Source organism: Trichomycterus rosablanca, chromosome 2 (assembly GCF_030014385.1).
Source record: "Trichomycterus rosablanca isolate fTriRos1 chromosome 2, fTriRos1.hap1, whole genome shotgun sequence".
Classification (NCBI taxonomy): domain Eukaryota; kingdom Metazoa; phylum Chordata; class Actinopteri; order Siluriformes; family Trichomycteridae; genus Trichomycterus; species Trichomycterus rosablanca.
In genome coordinates, this window is record NC_085989.1 from 35,234,650 (window position 1) to 35,243,425 (window position 8,776).

An 8,776-nucleotide genomic window follows, 5' to 3' on the forward strand; every position below is an offset into this window, starting at 1 on the left:
ATTCACAAAACAAAAATATGCAGTCATGGCACAAAAATATAATAAAATGAAAAAGAAAAGCTTACACTAGTTTGTGTTCTTAAAAATGAAAAATCTATGTATGTGTTCTGTTAAAAAAAAAAATATTAAAAAGTTCAAAAACACATGATAGGCAGATCTGCAGGCAGATATTGCAGCTGGCACAGCAGGCAGAACTTGTCATAAAGTTAGTAAAGTTAGCAGTAACAAAGCCCACCCATTTAGTCAATTTTACTGTCGTTTGAAATTGGTCTGTTATTAAATTACAATTGCTTAGCAACAACGGAGAGCGAAAAAAGGGGGCTTTTTTAAAATTTAACCCTTCACATTATGACACAAATTGAATAGACGGCCATGAAGGGTTTATTTGCTTACATTTGCATTAGTTTAAATGTTGATTTTCAAATTATAAGTAGATAAAATGAAATGAGAACTGAACACATGTTATTATATTCACTATTTTTAAAATATCCCAGGCCATCTTTGAGGGCTCTGGAGGGCCCTGACAGTTCCCCTCTGCTCTGTAGTTATCAGACTTGCATAATCTGAATAGGACTGAAATGAGATGGCATTTCCTTTGTCTTCCTCATGAACGCTAGCTTTAGGCTCAGTCCTAGAACAACCCAGACACCAACAATAATGCTGTCTTACCCCCTACTGCTTGGAGGAGGTACAGACATGAATAATTGTGACAGTTCTGGTGCGACACACAATGAGATTTCACATCCTTTGGATAGTTTTAGAGATGGAAGAGAACTGTCCAACATTAAATATCGCAATCTTGAGATGTTCTACACACTTTCTTGTGCAAACCAATAAGAAAGTAATAACACCACCAGATGTTTGTTATCATATGACCATAGGTGGCCACAATCTCTTTAAAGCTATTGGCAGAAAATACTAAAACAGCAATATAGCCATTCCAGTTTTATTCACAACAATATCTGTCCCAAATCATACTCAGTCACACTATGCTGTAAAAAAATATGCGTTTTTTTTTTTTTTATCAGCCTAGTTGGCAGACAAGTCATTTGCTTTTGTTGGTTACAAAAAACTTTGGACTCCTTATTCATTATATTTTATGTGAGTTATGTTAATGCAACACTGTTTTTCACAAATCTGAAATATGCCTAGAATTTGGACTAGTGTGGTGGTAAAAAGGTTTAAACATTGTCTAGTATGTTTGCTTTATATGTATAATCACACCTTTTAAGTAAATGTTGATTGGCTGCTATAAATTGTCAGGGTAAGTGTGTAGTGCCTTACATGAGATTGGAGCCAGGGTGTATTTCTACCACAACCTACCACCGCTGATCAGAATGAAGCAGATTTTAAAGATGAATGAGTGAATTAATGAATGCACATACTTGCAAGACTGCTAAAGTATAACAGTGTGTATACAAATGAACCACCACGACAACAACTGCATTAGCTAAATGCTAATAACCTAGCTCAAATATAGAACGGGTAAATATGTCTTAATTTACATAGTTGTATAGGATTATCAGGGATTTATTTTGTAGTAAACAAGGCTTTCTAAATATAGATAAATCACAACTCTATAGAGGTAATATGGCCAGCAGGGCTGACTACCTAACATTTAAAAGGTTTGTTTAATTCTCCAATTACTGCACTATCCGGTTCAAACTTCAAAATGGCTTTTTAATAATAATTTTTTTAATGTGTTTTAAGTGGAAAAATGTTACTTATGCACTAACATCTTAAAAAGTCCAATTTGTATTTTTTAAAGCGGAGAGGGTGTTAAGTATACATACAATATAATGGCTGCATAATTCTACGAAACCCTAAACTAATACTTTGTTAAATCACCTTTGGATTTGATTTCAGGAGAACATTTAGTTATTTTTGGGTAGGAGTCTATCATCATGTATCATCATTGGCAAGATGTTTCTGCTATGTTTGCGCTACCATTATTCTTGGCATATGTTCCTTTTATGTTACCTGGTGTTACCCTGTAAGCCTTGATAGTCTTAAAATTGAGAATAGATGGGTGAAGAACCGTTTGCTGAGCATACAAAGTATTTTTATTAAACCCTAAACATGCCAATAATACTACAAAAATGGAAACATTCGCCCAGCATGAAACGTACACAGTGATATCAAGTTTTATCCTGTAAGTGTTTTTCTGAAAAGTATTATATTTGGCTTAACACATCTTTTATTAAAAATAACCAATAACCAGCAACCAATAACTTTTTATGCAAAACAGGATGTTGAAAGTGAGCATTGAGGTTGTCTTTGGTAATTTGCCTTTCTGTTGTCCTTCCTGTCCTAGAACATCACATTGTAGTTGAATGGCTCTCTCAGAGCATCTGGGCACATTTGGACGAGGATACACACACACACACACACACACACACACACAGAGCAACAGAAGCTCAATTTGAAAAATGCACTGATCCTGCATTGATAGAGCCCCAAGATGAGCTCAACTGGCTAGGGAGAAGTAGGTCAACAGAGCTGAGGTAAGCCCTCAGAGAATAAGCGTGTTCAATAATAACCCCACTGCTACTGCTGTGTGTGTGTGTGTGTGTGTGCATGCGTGTTCTTACACAGCTCCTTAGACTCCCAGTACCATTGCAAATGAAACTGGATGTTTTCTTTGTCAACATATCAAACGTCATAAGGTGATTTTTAATTGTTGTATAGGTTTATATTTCAGTCGGTTGATGTTATTTATGATAATTGCTTGGTCAGTTGGACGCAGGCTAAACTGTCACACCAAAAACTTTTAAACTATTTTTATTCATGGAGTTTAAATATAATAGAGTTTTCAAATATAATACAATATTTTACCATGTTTAGTGTGATATAAAGTACTAATTTCAAGGCAATGTTAAATAAATGAAGATTTTCCACAAAAGGCAACGTATCTGGACATTTAGAGGATTTTCTTATCAGACACCACAAACAAATATTTCATATGACTTTTTTGCATTGTTTAAACGCTTAATGCTAGACGCAACCTCTCAGGCAGCAGTGAAAAAAAGTGATACCTAGCTGTATGACTGCAGATTTTAATTATACTGAGTAACAGCAATGTGAAGCTATAATAGTAAAGCTGTGTGAAGCATTGTAGAATCAACTAAAGCTTTCTATGGCACTTCAGATTATGTTGCTGTCATGGGACAGTGGTAACCTAGTGGGTAGAGCTGTGGGTTACCAATGACTGCCCCTGTGATCTGACCCCAGTTTCTGAAGAACTGGGGTTTTCAAAAATGCCAGCATTTCTAAAGAAGCTGGGTTATGCAAAAAATTTTTTTATTGTACTGTACATATGTGTATGTATGACAAATAAGGGCATTCCATTGCCTACATTATTGTTATTTTTATTGGTAGTATAGCTGCATATAAGTAGCAGCTCCTATACTGTTGCAATAAGAAATATCCATCCCCCCAAACAAAATAAAGATTTGTAACTCTTAACTTTTCTGCATTGCTTCAATTTGCTTTAAATTAAGGTTTATCAGTTGAATGATAAACGAGCAAATGAAGAAAAAAAATGAATGGTGTGGTATTTTAAAGTAGCAGGATTTTCTGTTAATACTACCATGTCATAACTATATACTATTTAATTCTTACATAATATTGCTAATCTTGAAACCTACCACTAGTCTGTATGACCTAAAGTTGGGTTACAACACTATTTGACCATTAGAAACCCAATAACCAAACTATGTTTTGACTAGCGCTTGTTTTACAAAGGGAAGTATTTGAGCTGGGTTGACATTTCTAGAGTTAAAATTACAGTCAGAACAAATACCTATTTTAAGATGTACAAGTTGTGTTAATGTTGTTTTTTTACCGTACTTATCTGAAAAAAGTTATTCTTGTAATATAGACAAATTGTTGTTCGACAATAATGTTTATAAAGTTGCAGATTTAAGTGGCTATTTCTGAATACATCCCGGAAAAGTATACCAGGATCTCAACACAAAGAAAAGTTGTTTTTTATGAATATACATTTTTGGTGAGTCAGTAGAGTGCTGCGTTTTATTCTGCGAGTGTGTGGTAAAATGCACTTGTTTTATAATGGACTATTGATTGTTGGGAAAGAGAGAGGGTTAGGCCCTCAGGCTTCATCAAAAATGACTCTGCTCCTGCTCATGGGGAACTCTTAATGCCCCAGTACACACACACACACACACACACACACAGATTAAGTCTGTGAACACATGGACATTGCTTATTCACTCTATGGCAAGAAATAGGATGAGACTGACACTACTGTCCTTAAGACAAAGACACAAACCGACCTCTGTTGAGTTGTTTGTCATTAGTTATATAATGATAAAATCTTACTTGAGGAAAAGTACTGGTGAGTGTCTTATAACAGTGTTTCTCAACCTTTTTTCAGTCACGGCACCCCATTAAAAGTATTCGAAATCTCGAGTCACCCCAGTCTAAAATGTATTAAAAAACTTACACTCTGCATCCCTCGGACTGCTAACACACAAAAACACTACAGGGAAGAGAGGTACTGTGGTTGTATTGCATTAAGTTTTACAAAAATCCTCTCTTGTGCAGAGATGTGTTTGTTTCTGCTTTAAAACATACGCGTCATGAACCAATCAGATTTAACATCATTAAAGAAGTTTATAGTTTATTTCTCAATTATTTGTCATTTTACCACTAGCACTGCTCATTGTCTGCATGGTTTCTCTGTAGCTCGGTTACGGCTCTCAAACTCAAAAGAAGCTTTATTGGCATGACAAATAAGGACATTCGTATTGCCAAAGCGAGAGAGAAATAATAAAAATAACAATAAAAAAGAACAAATATATGCCAAAATACATGTGCAAAAATAATAAAATATTAATAAAAACAGTGCAATATAATAACAATAAAAATTATAATATTTACATTAATGAGGTAATGAGCTGTCTCTCTCTCTCTCTCTCGCTCTCTCTCTCTCTGTGTGTGTGTGTGTGTGTGTGTGAAAGTGATTTGAATTTCGACAATAAACAGCTCTTATTATGACTGATTAATTCCCTCTACTGATGGAAGCGGAATGGTTGAATTACAGCCAGTAAGAACTGCACAGAAATATACATCAGGGGTGTCAAACTCATTTTCACTGAGGGCCACATCAGCATTATTGTGGCCCTCAAAGGGCCGATTGTAACATATCCTGCTGTGATTGCAGTCTGTTGTTTTTCTTGGAGGCTGAATTCTGCATTTATATTGTCCTCCTTTACCACAGACACAGCCTCATAACACAAGAGACATACCGGTTTCTCTTCCTGAAGTACAAACTTGTTTTCACTTTCATTAAATTTCCTCCTTCTGCTTAATTTGTTTTACTTATCTTCTTGTAAATTTTGGGATTATGTGTAAATATTTCTTAACATCTACTGGTGGGATGAGGTCACTTTTCAGGTCACAAAATCAGCATGCAGTTAATGTAGGATTTTACAGTGTATTTTTAATACAATAATTCTGCCCTCACTAAGAGTTTATCCCCCTTTCTCAGCTAGACAGACAGACAGACAGCTCCCTTTAGAATACAGTCGGTTTATTTGCTTCCCAGCTGTGTGATACACTGTGTGCATCAAAATGAAGTAAAAATACAAACAATAAAACAATAAAAAACTTAATACAGTAAAAGCACACAGCTGTAGTCAAGTGTTACATCTGGTACAATATGAGATTTAACCAAACGTAAAATAGCGCTAACGAGTTAGCATTTAGTGTAAAGATATTAATTGCTATAGTAACGGTAACAATTGTATTTAATTACGGTAAATTCGTAACTAAAACGCTGTGATTTACTCACTAAACATTTACAAACAACTGAGAATATAAACGCCACTACTTACAGACAATGCTTTGGTATTATACTGAAAGATAATTATCTGTATTTATTTATTTTTGTTTACATTACTGACTACGCTACCCCACGTTCTCTTTGCCGTAAAAGTCACATGGCTTCTCAGCCAAGGTTAAAGTTAGTTGCCATGACTATGATGACACCGGTTGCAGGAGTCCCATTAAATTATAATTACGTTTCAGTAACGACTCGAACCATCACAACAATCATACAGTCGTTTAAGCTCTCGCGGGCCACATTAAATGACTTGGCGGGCCGGATCTGGCCCGCGGGCCGTGAGTTTGACACCCCGGTCTACATTTTCATGATAAGTTGACTTTTTTGTATTTTATTATTTTATTTTTATATTATTTCATAATATCAGTAACGTGAGAATATTTTTGACGGCACCCCTGACGAAGCGCGGCACCCCGGTTGAGAAAGGCTGTGTTATAATACATTCGGCTCGCAATATTAAGGTCATGATTTAATATTTTCCTAATTCAACTGAAAATTTTTTTTTACTAGAAACAGACTCACCTTGCTTCATTAAATAGTCTTTTTATTCTGCTCTCAGCAAAACGATATGAAAATGTGATTTTTTACACTGTTATAAAAACAAATTAAAATTATTAAAAGTAATAATGAAGCAATAATAATAATAATAACAATAATAATTTAAACAACACCAATAATAATAATAACAACAATAATAATATAAATAACAACAATAATAACAATAATTATAATAATAACAATAAACACCAATAATGACAATAATAATAATAATAACAACAACAATAATAATAATGATAACAACAATAATAACAATAATTATAATAATAACAATAACACCAAAAAAAAAAAAATAATAATAATAATAATAACAATAACACCAATAATAATAATAATAATTATTATTATTATTATGATGATTATTGTTGTTGTTGTACAGGGCCATTAAATACAGTATTTCATTAGATCTAATCATAATAAAATAAGAAAAAAGTTCCCTGAAATCAAATGTTCCCAGATTCAAGACAAATTGTTGCAACATTTTACAAATTTGCAAATTTACAAGGAAAAAAAGTGGATTATAGATATAAATGCAGAGGATTTTAGAAGGATATTAATGGGATAACAATCATTGTCATATAATCAGTTTTGCATGGTGGTTGGAAAAACACGAGTTTAATGCTCATCTCCAAAAGTCTAGACAGAGATGTATGTCCATTTTCCATATGTGAGAAAAGCTTAAAGAGGTGCCAGATGTTATTTATTTGACAGTAAAGATGTGTGGAACATAAATTGCATACATTACATAAACAATAAAAGGTGAAAACAGAACACTAAATGCAGCCAAACCACAGGAAAGGTGATGACATAATAAAACTGTAGAGTGAAACTGCAGTCGTGGTAAGAACTGTGCACCCCAAGCGGTTTGTGCCAGTTGGTCGTATATATATATATATATATATATATATATATATATATATATATATATATATATATATATATATATATACAGTATGTATCAGTGGCGATTTCTGTAAGACTGCAAGGGAAGCTCAGCTTCCCCTAAAATGTCAAAAATTAAATGGTCAAATATGTACAGTTGTGTTAACATTTCATTGACTACAAATGCGTTAGAACACGTTCATCTTGAAGACGAGTTCGTTCAGAATCAGCTACTTATCACAAATCGACTCGATTTTGTTAACTTAACTCATAACAATTCCCAGAGCGTCAATGCATTTACCCGCAGACGCTGAGCGTCTCTTTGCTTCTATGGGGCTGCATGGGCGGGACTTCGAAACTCGCCGGTCATTGGATAAATGCCACAATTTTGTCCCGCCCCCGGACGCTGAGCGTCTCTGGGGGTGAATGGGGCTGTGGGCGGGTCTGGACGCTGAACTTCTGCAAGATGATTGGAGGATCAGTCGAAAGGCTGAATCCCGTTTTGATTGACAGCTGTCGCTGGGAGCTTCAGTACCATCGCGGATTTTGCGAGTGAAGTCGGAAGACAAACTGCAACCCATTTCATGCCATTTTCTTGAAAACTAACAAAGGGGAGAATCTATACATTTATATATAAATAAATTGACAAATTTTATGATGTAAGCCGACAATGAGCTTCCCCTCTTTGAAAGACCAGCAGCCGCCACTGATATATATATCATATATATATTTATATCATATATATACTGTATATATACAGTGTATCACAAAAGTGAGTACACCCCTCACATTTCTTCAGATATTTAAGTATATCTTTTCATGGGACAACACTGACAAAATGACACTTTGACACAATGAAAAGTAGTCTGTGTGCAGCTTATATAACAGTGTAAATTTATTCTTCCCTCAAAATAACTCAATATACAGCCATTAATGTCTAAACCACCGGCAACAAAAGTGAGTACACCCCTTAGTGAAAGTTCCTGAAGTGTCAATATTTTGTGTGGCCACCATTATTTCCCAGAACTGCCTTAACTCTCCTGGGCATGGAGTTTACCAGAGCTTCACAGGTTGCCACTGGAATGCTTTTCCACTCCTCCATGACGACATCACGGAGCTGGCGGATATTCGAGACTTTGCGCTCCTCCACCTTCCGCTTGAGGATGCCCCAAAGATGTTCTATTGGGTTTAGGTCTGGAGACATGCTTGGCCAGTCCATCACCTTTACCCTCAGCCTCTTCAATAAAGCAGTGGTCGTCTTAGAGGTGTGTTTGGGGTCATTATCATGCTGGAACACTGCCCTGCGACCCAGTTTCCGGAGGGAGGGGATCATGCTCTGCTTCAGTATTTCACAGTACATATTGCAGTTCATGTGTCCCTCAATGAAATGTAACTCCCCAACACCTGCTGCACTCATGCAGCCCCAGACCATAGCATTCCCACCACCATGCTTGACTGTAGGCATGACAC